The sequence below is a fragment of the Jaculus jaculus genome, chromosome 4, assembly GCF_020740685.1.
Source record: "Jaculus jaculus isolate mJacJac1 chromosome 4, mJacJac1.mat.Y.cur, whole genome shotgun sequence".
NCBI classification, from domain to species: Eukaryota; Metazoa; Chordata; class Mammalia; order Rodentia; family Dipodidae; genus Jaculus; species Jaculus jaculus.
The window spans coordinates 72868887-72882641 of record NC_059105.1 but is presented as its reverse complement, the minus strand read 5'-3'; the positions used below and the strand labels follow the sequence as shown (position 1 = coordinate 72882641).

The following is a 13755-nucleotide window of genomic DNA, read 5'->3' as shown; positions in this document are numbered from 1 at the left end:
AGACAGGCCTTCTCCCTCACTCTGGAGCTGCAAGCTTTTGGGTTGTTTTTGTTTGTTTGTTTGTTTTCCCCAGTCATGGAGCCCCAGTGATTTCAAATCTCTGTCCCAGCAATGCCTAGTCCCTGGTCTGGGGTTACTATCCTGCATGGCCACACCCAGCTGTTTACCTGGATCCTGGGTCTAACTCTGGCCCTCTCAGGTGCTCATACTTAAGCTCCAAACACTCTTAACCACTGAGGCATCTCCCCAGATGCCTTGTAAATTTTGCAACTGAGACAATTGTCTTACTTCCTGTTATTTATAAGCAACATGTACACAATGCAGTTTTTATTTCTAACTGATAACCCAAAACAATTGATGATGATGATGACAATAATTTATTATTACCAACTGCAATGCAGTGATGCTCTTGAACAATTTTCAAAACTCCAAGAGCTCTTCTTTCTACATTTTCTTCTAGCTTGTTTGTATTTCTTTTATAATCAGGTTTTCTTAATTTATTTGCACTCTTTTCAAATTGTTTGCTTCTGCTTTCTCTTTTAATAATTGTTTCTAGCTTACTACACTTGAACATGGTAATGGGCTGTGTAAGGCAGCCTTAAAATCCAATAACAAAACAATCAGTCATCTTATCAAAGGTCTGCTGTTCAGAATCTTTCCTCCTGCCTCTACCTGCGCTCAAGGTGCTACTCTCATCATGTCCTGGGATAGCTTCAAGGTTTAAAATTGATGGATGATGGTTGACTCCTGAGTAAATAAGGCACAGCATGCATCTATCTAGGTTACCAGATCTTAGTCAGAATTAGGAGAAGCATATGATATTTCTTTTATTATGTGTGATCCAAATTTGTTAAAATTATTATCTAATAACTTCAAGTCTCAAAAGCAGAACTATTTCTATGTGGGTGGAGTGAAAAGAGACAGCTGGTCAGATCTAACATATAACAGGAAGTGTTCATGTGTGTCTGTGAGGACACAAGCTCTAGTCCCCGAAATTGTCTCACCTCACTGGTTAATAGTTGTTATTCTTGGATTCTTCTTGTATTTTCACCTCCTTAGTGTGGCTATACCTTTCTCTATTCTAACCATTTTTCTTGCTCCCAAAATTATTTCTTTCCAATATAAATGATTTTATATTTATGACTCTTGTCTTTGGATTCTTTGAAATTGTATTTTCCTTATAGTACAAGAAATACTGTCTAAGCCTTTCCACTATAACTGCCAGATCTAGGGTGAGCCTGCTCTGGATCCAAGCTTTGCTGCCAGAAGATTGCGCAAATCTTTCCTTCCTTCCTTTTATTTTGTGTGTGTGACTCTTTCTTCTGACCTTTTGGAACACATTATTGGGATATCCCATCTTGTATTTGAGTAAAATCACATGCATTAAAATCACTGTACAAAATTACCTTCAGGTCACACGTATAAAGCATCTATGAAACATAAAGGAATTATAAGTACATACTTGAGTACCATCAAGCTATTACATTATGTATATGTAAATATTTCAAAATAAAAAAATCCAAAATCTTAAAATAATCTTTTGCCATAATATAGTTATATATTCACTTTAAAGGAAAAAAAAATGTTTTCTTTTGAGGTAGGTTCTCACTATATAGCCTAGGTTCTCCTTGAACTTGTGGTTCATCTGCCTTAGGAACTAGAGTATTGGAATGCAGATGTGTGTCACCAAGCCTGGCCACTAGTTTTTGATCATTATATATGGTGATTTCTAAAAATTTTTCAGGGACAGTAAAGTGGTATTCCATTTAAAAAGACTTAATACTGTTTGATATATGTGTGTGAATGTGTGCATGAGAGAGAGAGAGAGAGAAAGAGAGAGAATGGGTGTGTCAGAGCTTCTAGCCACTGCAAATGGACTCCAGACACATGTGCCATCTTGTGTATTTGGCTTTACATGGGTCCTGGAGAATAAAACCTGGGTCCTTTGGCTTTGCAGGCAAGCATGTGTGCAACTTTAACCATGCTGTTATGCTTTTTACATAAGTTTATTTGATTATTGATACACACAGTATTTGTACATATTTATGAGGTAGAATGTGGTGTTTTGGTTTATGTACGTTAGATTTTTCGGGGCATATACAAGGTGCTACACATGGTATCATAAAACAGTGCAAGAAATACTAATAAAATTAAGTCAGGAAGTTTAAGGAAAATAGGAAACAAACTTGTAAACAAATTAGAACCAACTGTTATTTTGCTATTTCCTAAAAACAATTAAAACTTCAGTAAGCTAAAATTAAAATTATTCCCAACCCTAATGGATCTGGACTCTGTAAGTTATGAAATTATTCAATATTATGAGAATAACTAATGCTGATGCCTGTCTATTTGAGAGAGGAAGCAGTCTAAGGTGATAACCTTCAAGATGGTATAGTCAATGGGCATCATAGGTATAAAAGCATACAAAAAGTGTTGGGTAACCAAACTAAATGTCCCTGCCTGCATTTGACTGCAAACTTATAAGAACAAGGAGTATAAAGATCTAGTGGCCATCAATGCCAGGAAGGAATGATTGTGAGGAGAACATCCTTGTAATGCTCATCCAAGAAATGTCACAATGGCCAAGATAGTCAGTAGAATGGGAATTTACTAAGAACACAATTTAAAACTTGTTCTACCTTAAATGTTCCTATTTCAATCTTCTGAGATAACAAGGTCTTTGGTTCCTTACCAGTGACCCTGTAAAAGCAGTTTAAGTGTACATTCTAAACCACTTAATGTTCTCAGTGCCTCAGGATCTTAAAAGTTCAAGATTTTTGTGAAATTGGAAAATCCCTTGATATTTCTGAGCAATTTCCTGTTACCTCACTAAAATGAAGGAGCCAGCGTTGTCCTAGCATCCTGTCTGATAGACCCAGTCTAATAGATTCTTGGCCAAAAATCGCTGTACAATGGTCACACTAGGATCAACAAGGAAGGCTATTAGATGCTTGGCCAAAAATTCCTGAATAGTGGTCACATTAGGGTTCAACAAGTATAGAAAAAAAAAACCCTCTGTCACTTTCCACTGGAATACAAAGGAGGCTCTGTCAGGTCACTAGATTTATATAACTTGCTTTTCTTTTAATCTTTGATTCAACTGACTATGCTGAGATGTAAGACCTGACTTATTCCTCTGGAGTTCTTGGGAACCTCTCCCTCAGAACTGGCTGACTTTCTGCATCTTTTATTTTATTTTATTTTATTTTATTTTAACTTATTTTATTTTATTTTATTTTTATTTATTTGACAGAGAAAGAGGGAGAGAGAGAGAAAATGGGCACTTCAGGGCCTCCAGCCACAGCACACCAACTTCATATGTGTACACCCCCTTGTGCAACTAGCTAATGTGGGTCCTGGGGAATCAAACCTGGGTCCTTTGGCTTTGCAGCCAAACGCCTTAACCGCTAAGCCATTCCTCCAGCCCGACTTTGTACATCTTAATATATGTGGTATTGGATTCCCTAGGATCCTCCTTGTTGCCCAGCTGTGGCTGTGGGGCAGAAAAATTAAGCTACACATTCTGAAACATTATCTTTTAAAAAATATTTTATTCTTATTTATTAGAATTTGAAAAAGAGAGAAAGAAAGAAGCAGTGAAAGAGAGTGAAAGAAAGAGGCAGACCGTGTGTGTGTGTGTGTGTGTGTGTGTGTGTGTGTGTGTGTGTGTATGTATGTATGTATTTATATGGACAGAGAGAGAAAGAATGGGTCTGCCAGAGCTTCTAGCCACTGCAAATGGACTCCAGACATATGTGCCACCTTGTGCATCTGGCTTTACATGGGTCCTGAGGAATCAAACCTGGGTCCTTTGGCTTTGCAGGCAAACACCTTAACTGCTAAGCCATTGCTCCAGCTCTTAAACTTTATCTTAAATGATCAATGAGACAGAAGAGTTTTGAAGCAGTTGCTCTGTATACCCAAACCCAAGTCTCTAACCCCTAATCTGGTTCTGTCAGTCTGTCAAAGACACCAAACCATCAATAATGTTCTAGACTTTGGAAGGGTGACTAGATGTCACTCCATGAATCCTGGTGCCTCTCAGAGGACATACACCTTGTACTGAGAACTGTGGAGAGACAAAGTCCTCTTTGCATACTGATGAGAATCATACCAACCCTTGTATATCAGAATTCCTCAGGGGACATCTGTGAAAACTTATGCAGTAGTGGTAGAATCCAGATAACTTTGTAATATCTTGGGCTGGAGCTTGATGAGATAAATCTGATGCAATCTGCAGACAGAAAGGTCCCTTGGGCTGATGACCACACTTCAACCATCTTTACACATCTCTGCTGCAGAGAAAATATCACATTTCTTTCATTGTTTTCCCACTAAACATCCTGAGTATGAAGCAAGATCATGCACTGAAGTGGCCAAGAGAAATGGCTGCTTAGCAATATCCCTTACTTTTGGTACCTACTTTCCCCGAGTTGGCCATTTTTCCTCATTTTCCATGTGACTGTTTTGACAGTAACTTTCATGGTGGTATTCAAACAAGGGAAGACTTGATACAACACGATTATGAAGTTTGAAGTTAAAGAAATGTTAGAATATCTGTCTTATCCTATGACTACCACTTAACTCCAGGATAACTATTCTATCCTTTCCTATTCTTTTCTCTTTTCCTCCCATGATATTCCATTTAGTCTTCAAGCAGTATGACCAAAAGTTCTCAGTTGCTGGAGGCAATTGCCTGTATGTGTGTTGTTGAGACACTTTCTTTTGTTTTTATAGTCATCTTGTGTTGAGTAATATAGTCACCAGTCAGAGAGCCTTTCAGGCTTCTCTGAACCATGTTATGTATCATTCCCTATCAACAAATACAAGTGCTTCCTCTTTGGGACAAGGAAAGTCAAGAAGAACAAGGTGACAAAAGTCAATGCTGTCTTTCTTACTCCCATCTTCAATTGACTTCGCAGTCATCCAGCTTGGTTGCCACAGCTAAACCTGCCAGTAATGCAGCCAAGTTGAAAAGCCAAATAATCCACAGATCCCAAGTGAGCAACAGGATAGGTCACATCCACTAAATCATCTCCAAAAAGTTAATGTGAGCAGGTAAGGATGGAGATCATAAATCAAGATAATGTAAATGAAGAAAAAATAAAGGATTAGAAAACAACAATCTAGGACAGCAGATTTATCAAGTAAAGAAAATATCCCAAATACCAATTTCATGTTAATATAATGGGATGAAACAATTTCTCACTTATTAGTTTTCAATGTATTTTGAATTAATTATATTGAATATCAAACATGGACAGCACATTGTACCTATTGAACAAATGCCACCCAAGTAGCTGTTTAAAAGTAATGATAATAAATCCAATAAAATAAGTTTGCTTAGGACTGGAAAGTATGACTTACTAAGTAAAAGGACAGAGAGGGAATGTAATCATTGAGCAGAACATAATTGTTGACAGATATGAACCAGCCTGCTGACCAAGTTAGACAGTCAGCTTTGTAGTAGCTCACTCCCTGACCTGACTATGCACATCCTGGTTCAATTCCATCTCCTTACTCCATGGTGACCATAGATAAACTCTATCATTAAGAGTTTTGTTTTTTTTTCTCCTGACAACACTCCACCCAGTGATAGAAGTGAAATAATATTCAATGTCTGCTCTTTTCTTCTTATTCTTCTACTTCTTGTTTTAGGGAAGTCTACAAAAGTATAATGATTGACTTTAGGGAGCAGAAGCCTATGAGGAAAGATGACTGATGTTAATAAAATTTTGAAAAGCATGGATACAATTAGCATAATCAATATTTTTAATAGTGAAATTCTTGGAGATATAATGGAAACTCATCTTACTAAGTGGCCTTTGATAGATGAATATAGGAAGGCATGTGCTATGTACTTTCATACAGTTCAGATGAGACTTTAAATTATTGTGAATATTTTTCTTTTGGGTAATGTGTAAATAATATAAAAGTGCATACTTACAAAAATTCTTATAGTGTTTAAAATGTCACATTTGCAAATATATTTATAATAACGTTTGTACTGAAAAATATCTCCCCTAAATGGATAACACAATGAATTCTCATATATTGCTATCATAGAATACTAGTCATTAATTAAGAGGACTGATCTGTGCACACACAGATTCACAAATCAATTACTTAAATGTAAAACATAAGAAATATAGAAATATATAAAAATATAAAAACTTGCATTATTTACCTTTTAAATAAAGCTTTAAAATATTCATTTGATTTGACAGTTAACAATGTATACCTTTATCATGTTCATTATATTATAAAGTTTATTGGACATTATAGAATGGTAAAATCAAGCTCATTAACAAATGGATTACTTCTTGTGGTTATTTTTCTGGTGATATCATGCAACTGCATTCTATTTTAAGTTTTTCAAGCATATATTTTCACTTTGCTATACATTATATTTCTTAAAATATATTTCTCTAGCTAGGAGTGGTGGCTCACAAATTTAATCACAGCACTTGAGAGGCTGAAGCAAGAGGATCACTGTGAGTTTGAAGTCAATCTGTACTCGAGTGTGAGACCCTGTGTAAAGATAGTATTTATCCTTTGTAACTGTAATTATGTCTTTGCCAACATCTCCCTGTTGCCATACTCATGACTATGGCAGCCTCCAATCACCCTGTGCTCTTCAGTGATTTAATAAGGTTATCTACAGAATGACATGGTACTGCATACACAGTGTTTTCTGAGTTAGAATGCTTATCCACACAGAGTGACATGTTACTCTGTGCATACTGATTCTCTCTCTAGGAGAATGTAAACTCCTATGCAATGTGATGTTTGCCTTGAGGTATATATTGTGGACTGATTGCATCAAGGTAATTACCACACTCATCACCTTTCATATGTACCATTTACCTGTAGTAAGAATAGTTAGTGAGTACGTTTTTGGTGATTTTTGAAATATGTACTATAATACTGTAACTATAATTACTATGCTTTGGAAAAATCTCTGAAAATTCTTGCTGTTTAACTGAAACTTTATATACTTGGATCAGCATCACCACCCCTTCGCCTGTCTAAATCCCCACTCCAGCTTATAGTAACCACCATTCTACTCTCAGTTTCTTTGAGTTTGATGATTTTGAGATTCTATATATAGATTATTTCACACAAGTTGGTCTTCCTTGTTCATGGGTTCTCTACCTCAAGATTTAACCAACAACAGAACAAAATTGTCCATAACATAACATTGTACCTTTACTGAACATGTAAACATTTTCCTGTCATTAGTCTATAAATTATGCAGTATATAATACAATGACATTATCTGCTATGTTATAAATAATCTAAAGATGACTTGATATATATAAGAATATGCACATCATTCAAATACTACATGATTTCATATAAAAGAATTGAATATTTGTAGACATTGGTATCCAGTGGTATCCTAGAACCAATATTCTATGCATACTAATGGTGACTACATTTGATTTCTATTCCTTGAGAAATTTACTTCATGTAATTTACTCAGATTTATCCATGTTATCAAAAATAGTATATACATAAAGAAATTGAAATCAATATCTTAAGCATTATTGGTATGTTCATGTGCACTGTGCCATTATTACAATAATGATACAGAAGTATCATTATTGTATCAACAGAAGAATGGATAAAGGAAATGTAGTATAAATACACAATGGAGTATTGCTGCCATTATGTCTTGATTACAGTTCTTAAAATTTTTATTTCAGAATTTTCTGTGTATTTTCAGTAAGTTTTTTTATGTGTGTGTGTGTGAGAGAGAGGGAGGGAGAGAAATGGCACACCAGGGCCTCTAGCCACTGTAATCAAACTCTAGATGCATGTGCCATCTTGTGTGCATGTGTGACCTTGCACTTTTGTGTCATTTTGTGTGTCTGGCTTACATGAGATCTAGAGTGTCAAACATGGGTCATTAGGCTTCACAGGCAAGCACCCTAACTTCTAAACCATCTCTCCATCCCTCTATGTATTTTTTTCAGAAGAGAAATGACCTAATAAACAAAGGAATGCTAGCAAAAATCCAAACATAAAAATCCCATCTCTGGGCTAGAGGGATGGCTTAGCAGTTAAGGCGTTTGCCTGAAAAGACAAAGGACCTAGGTTCAATTCCCCAGGACCCATGTTAGCCACATGCACAAGGGTGTTCAGGTATCTGGAGTTCCTTTGCAGTGGCTGGAGGCCCTGGTGTGCCCATTCATTCTCAATCTCCCTCTCTCCCACCCCCTTTCTCTGTCAAATAAATAAATAAAAATTTTTTAAATCCCTTCTCTTCCTAATAATTCTTTTCTGAGAACTGAATGCCAAATGAAAGATACACTTTCTAAAACTGGCAGGATCTGGGGTCTTTGCAGGTATGGGTCTTGTTCTGAGGGAGTAAGGGTTCATGCCATGCAAATTCAGAATTGCAGAGTCAATTTAGTTATAAGAGTAGATATAGGAAAAGATCTTAGTGAAATCAGTGGCTAAGTTCAAATAAATCCAATTGCAAGAATGAGTCCAAGAAAATGTAGTGTACATTTGAATGCCTTAGGGAAACTGTCTCTTTTTAGGCATGTCCACTTGAGTTTCTTTATGATGACTTCATGGCTCACTGGAAGGGTCTTTGTTTTTATGGATATGATGAAAACTTCCATGCTGCACTTATCTACCAAAACAAGTATGCTGAGGACCAGCCAAAATCCTTTCAGAGCTGACTATTCTTACAAGCCTAGTCAGTCAGACCCTTGACCAGAATAATCTGGCCAGAAGCCATTTACAAGCTCAAAGGGGAGGAATGCATTCTAGCCCCTATTAGAGAAATACAATGAGACCTTCTGACAAATGTGACTTCTGTACTCTCCAGCAACCCTATGACTTTGTGCTCTATAATTAAGATGCCACTAGACCTACAAAATATTCTCTCTAAAATATAGAATTGGCACAATTACTGGAATTCCAAAGGTTTCTTAGAACTGGATGTTTACTTCTCTTTTTAAAAACTTTTTGTCTGTGATATCCTGAGCATCCAAAATCTACTCTAGCATTTCAAAAGTGAAACTAAATGTAATAGATGCCCATGCCCTTCTCAGTCTGCAAAGAGCAACTATAAAAGGATCTCTGAAACATATTGGTGTGAGCATGAGTTGGTTTTATCTTGCTTTAAATTGGACAAAAATAAAAGCATAGGGCTGTAGGGCCAAGAGAAGAGAAAATATATGGACCAGAGCCAAAGTTATATCCTATAATCAGGTACTTAGATCACATGGACTCTTCTAACTGAGACGGCTGCTAAGCTGGAAGCCTCAGCTTGCATTTAAACAAAAGAGGTGGCATGTTCCACTGGACACAATGCATTTGTTCAGTGACTATAACTTCCAAGTCATCATTTTATGGTGTTCAAAATTAAAACCAAATGTACTACACATAAACCTTAAAAATTTCATTTTTTTTCAGTGGGAACCCAGCTTCAACTTCTCCATCGAGGTCTTTGAGGCTGATATGATGAGCCTTGTAAAGTGTCCTCTATTTATTGCTAGCCAGCTTTGGCTGTTGGTTCAGGTAGGAATACTGCACAGACAACAGGTATATCCATATGCTAGGGATAATAGGGAAGAGTGTAACATGATTGGGCCCAGACTGAACAATATATGTAAATCAAAATCTTAGCTGGGTCATGATAGATACATCAGTAAAGATGTCCCTAGAGTCCCAAGAGAGAAAGCATTTTCTTCAACATCAAAGTCTCCATCTTTTGCTGTTGCAGAGGTGAGATTTCACTTATCTGGTAATGTATCACACACACTAGTAAGAGAGGAAGGCATGAAGGAAAGGGAAAATGAGCTCGGTTTCTCCAAGTTTTTTCCCATCTTAGAACATGAGAGTACATTGCTGGGAGCCAGTAGGTGTGGGTGAGGACTGCAAGTGTTGTTAACCTCACCAGTATTGATAGGGACTATTGGAAAGAGAGGACACGGGCTCTAGAAATTCAAGAATATTTATACCATATATGTTGAAGACAGGCTTTCAGACTGAAGGCTGTAGGCAGTGGGCTGTGGGTCCCCACTTGCGATGCGGATCTCAAGCCAGTAATATCTAGGACTTGCTGCACTAGCATAATTCTTACCTAAGGTATTGGTAAGGTATTGGGCAAAATTGTATATTTCAATCCTAATATGTTTAGATATATATTCATCACACTTACACAAAACCAATTCCAGTATGTAAGTTACCTTTAGCATATAAGGTTTGGGGGACAGAGTGCCCAATACCAGATTCTGGTTATTCTGCAGTTCCCACGGTGACACTGACATGTAGGAATCATCTTGAAACCTGGCCATGTCATCTGAGATTAATCAGAGCCTTATTCCAGCTCCTTCTGCTCAATTTCACATAACTATTCTGTCACTTTGAACACGCTGTTGGGTAAAGAGGACCTTCTGGTAGACTGAAAAATTGTAATAAATCTCTGCAGTTAAGGGTACTAATTCCTGAATTTTGATTACTCCCATATTAATGAGCAGAAAAAATAAATTTGCCAGTATCTACAAGATTTGCTGGTCTATCCCAGGAAGTGACATCACTACCTAAAATAAAATTTAAGTCTGAAAGTACAATGCACGACCCATTTACATCAACAAGAAGGGTCCAATGGGAGGGGGTAGATCATAGATGAGTCTAAACAATGGTACCAAACTGCCTGTATCTGCTGAAAAGAAAACTAATAAATTAAAATAAAAAAAGAAAAAAAATACACAGCATATGTAAACAATGTTGAGTGGTGTTGAACTATCAGTGGCTATCTGTGGCATGTGCATTCACTAGGGTGGAGGCTTACAGGGTAGAATACGCTTTCACTTGACCAGTGACAGGAGATGGGCTGGAATTTTACTTCCTCAGGTCACTCGAGAGAGGCTGCTCAGGACTCTTTCCATACAACATTGGACTTTGAATGGCAGCAACTTGGTGAAGCTCTTTAAAAAGGCAGAATAATTCTTTGTGCATGCAACAGTTATATAAGAAATTACTTTCAAAAATCATGCAGGTGGAAAGTGTGGGGGTGGGGAGGGAGGGAATTACCATGGGATATATTTTATAATCATGGAAAATGTTAATAAAAATTAAAAAAAAATCATGCAGGTAATAATCTCTGTTAATTAATCCCTTTCATATATCATTTCCAGGGAAGGAAAGCAAAGCTCCACCATGTTAACTAATTTGATTTGGGACACAAAAATGGAAGTCAGGTTTTGTCATTCTACATGTCAGTGGGTTCAACATTGGACTTCCAGCCCAAGATATGTGGACCAGCCACATATCTTCATCAAATTATTATTTATAGTGTGATAATAGCAAAGGAACCATAAGCATCTAAAGAGAATGTTATGGGAAAAGTACTCCTTTAGGACTCATCATCTTTACTTACAAATGTTGCTGCTGATGACCATACTAAAGGCGAGGGCCAGGATCCATTCTCCTGAGAGTGCTCGCAAAAGAAGTTTTCCTACCCAGGACTCGAGTGGACTCTCTGAAAGTGACCCATCAGTAAACAATCCCACGTGGATCCTGCATGTATACTGACGTGACAACTTTCTAAATATTAGAGGCGTAATCACAGTTGCATAATCACTTCAGAAAGAAGAGAAATCCTCCAGAAGGGCTGTGTTTTCTTGAGAAAACAACTTCACAGACAGATACCACAAAAAGCCCTGCTGATCAGAACACTCCTCAACTGCCCTGCTGGCTAAACTATGTCGTTTCTGATCGCATTCCTCCTCTACCTTGGCACTGAGAACAATATGGAGAAAGCACCGGTCTTGAATGGGCACCATCACTTTGAAGCATAGTTCAATTTGCAGACCCCTCAGCCCACCTCTTCTACTACTATGCTACATCAAAGACACTGAGGCCTAGGGTTTCTGGGAATTTTACACGAAAGAACATCCTTGTTCAAGCTGTCCTCCTGGGATGAGATAGCTAACCACACACAACACGCCAAGCAGACACCCACCTTAATGCTTTTAGGTCATTGCCACAATCTTAATGTTTCTCTGCTGGAGACCCTGAGAGGGTGCATGGGGTAGGGCAGGGGAGGTAGGAGGGAAAAGCTAGCTGCAGCCACCAGCTGTCCCCATCTTGCAAGTGGACACTGCAGAAGAAGAAGAAAGGGGGGAAAAAAAAAAAGCACTTACTTTCTCCCAAGTGACAGGTCTTCAAACAGTGCTTGAGGGAGCCCTGAAAGCAAGGCTCCTGGGAGTCCTTTGCTTCTCCTAGGCTTCTGTTTCTTAGATCTGTGATTTCCTTCCCAAGCTCCGCTGCTTGCTTAGGAAGTGTCTGCCCTCTCTAGCCTCGCTCAGGTCAGTCGCTGGGGCGGGGCGGCTCCACAGCCACTGACCCAGAGACCCCTCCTGTGAGATGCCCAGCAGAGCCACGCCCTCGCGGGCTGTGTTTGTCTCCCTCGCGCTCTCCTCCCTCCCGGGTTGGCAGCGCGGCTCTCTCCTCCGCGCGCATCCCCAGGCCAGCGGGCGACTTCAGAAGGCAGATCGGGCGTGGGCGGGTGATATTGACAGAAACCCGCTGCAGAGGCGATAAAAGAGGCAGCTGTGGCTTCTCCTCCTCCCTCCCCTGGCAGAGAGGCCAGCCAGAGGACCAGGGATGGGGGCTTTGTGAGGAGAGGCCCTGGAGCATGAAGGAATACAGGGGCTAGGTTAAAGCCCGAGAGAAAAGTAGGAGTTTGGATGCAAAAAGGCCAAAAGAAAGGGGAGGGGAGCATGTGTCTGAGGAGGAGAGGAGGGCGGGAAACTCAGATGCTCGCTTTCCGCGTGCAGGACTTTTCCTGTCCCCTGGCTTTGCAGTCTCACAGAACACACAGGTCAGATCGTCAGCCCGCAGCATCCAAGCGCGGTCCTTGCTGCAGACTGGCGTTATGTGTAGGTGGGTGGCTGCTTAGGAAAGAACTGATTGATTGAAATCGGTGCAGTTCCCTGTAGTTTTGCTCTTTTCTGGAGATTCGAACACGAGGTACAGAGGAAAAGGTAGTCTATATTCTGGAAAACTGGGCTGTCGGCAGGGTAGCGTGGGTGTATAGGGCTGATGTGTTGCACAATTGTTCCTATATGACATCTGGAAAATTTCACTATAACATAAAATATTCATTTATAGATGTAGTTGGTTCACATATCACAGCATTTACCCCCATATACTTTAGTATATGGCTCTGAGTAATAACTTTAAAGAGTTTAACGCAATATTAACATCACAGTGATAAAACAAATAACAATTTTGAAGAGTCCAACATCCACTTGATTTCTTTTTGTTGTTGTTTTTGTTTTTGTTTTTGTTTTTCGAGGTAGGGTTGCACTCTAGCCCAGGCTGACCTGGAATTCCCTATGGAGTCTCAGGGTGGCCTCTGACTCAAGGCAATCCTCCTACCTTTGCCTCCCGAGTGCTGGGATTAAAGGCTGCACCGGCTTGATTTCTTTTTGATAGCCAATGTTGGAATCTCAGCTGTTTCTTACCACACTTGTAGAATCAGTGCGTTTCTTCATATATGCACCCTGTCCTTGGGGTAGGCTGGCATGACAACACAGTGAAATCCCATGCATCTCCTGGTCCATCTGAACAAAATTGCTAATATCAGGTATTTTAGAGCTTAAATAAGATATTTGAAATAAATAAAGTGCAGCTTTCTATACTGTGTACTGAATTGGCACCTGATCATAACAAAAGCAATGAAAAATCATATAGACTGGAACATAGGACTGAGTCTATAGTATAAAG

The 13755-nt window shown here is 38.8% G+C and overlaps 1 protein-coding gene across 1 annotated transcript in view; it reads right to left on the bottom strand.

Annotated features, from left to right (window-relative positions):
• Scn7a (sodium voltage-gated channel alpha subunit 7) overlaps positions 1-12460 on the bottom strand; it is an 83949-nt gene extending 71489 nt beyond the window's left edge. The window contains exon 1 of the mRNA XM_004651922.2: positions 12168-12460. The gene's annotated coding sequence lies outside the window, so the exon portion shown is untranslated. The remainder of the gene's footprint in view (positions 1-12167) is intronic.
• Positions 12461-13755: the final 1295 nt, after the last annotated feature.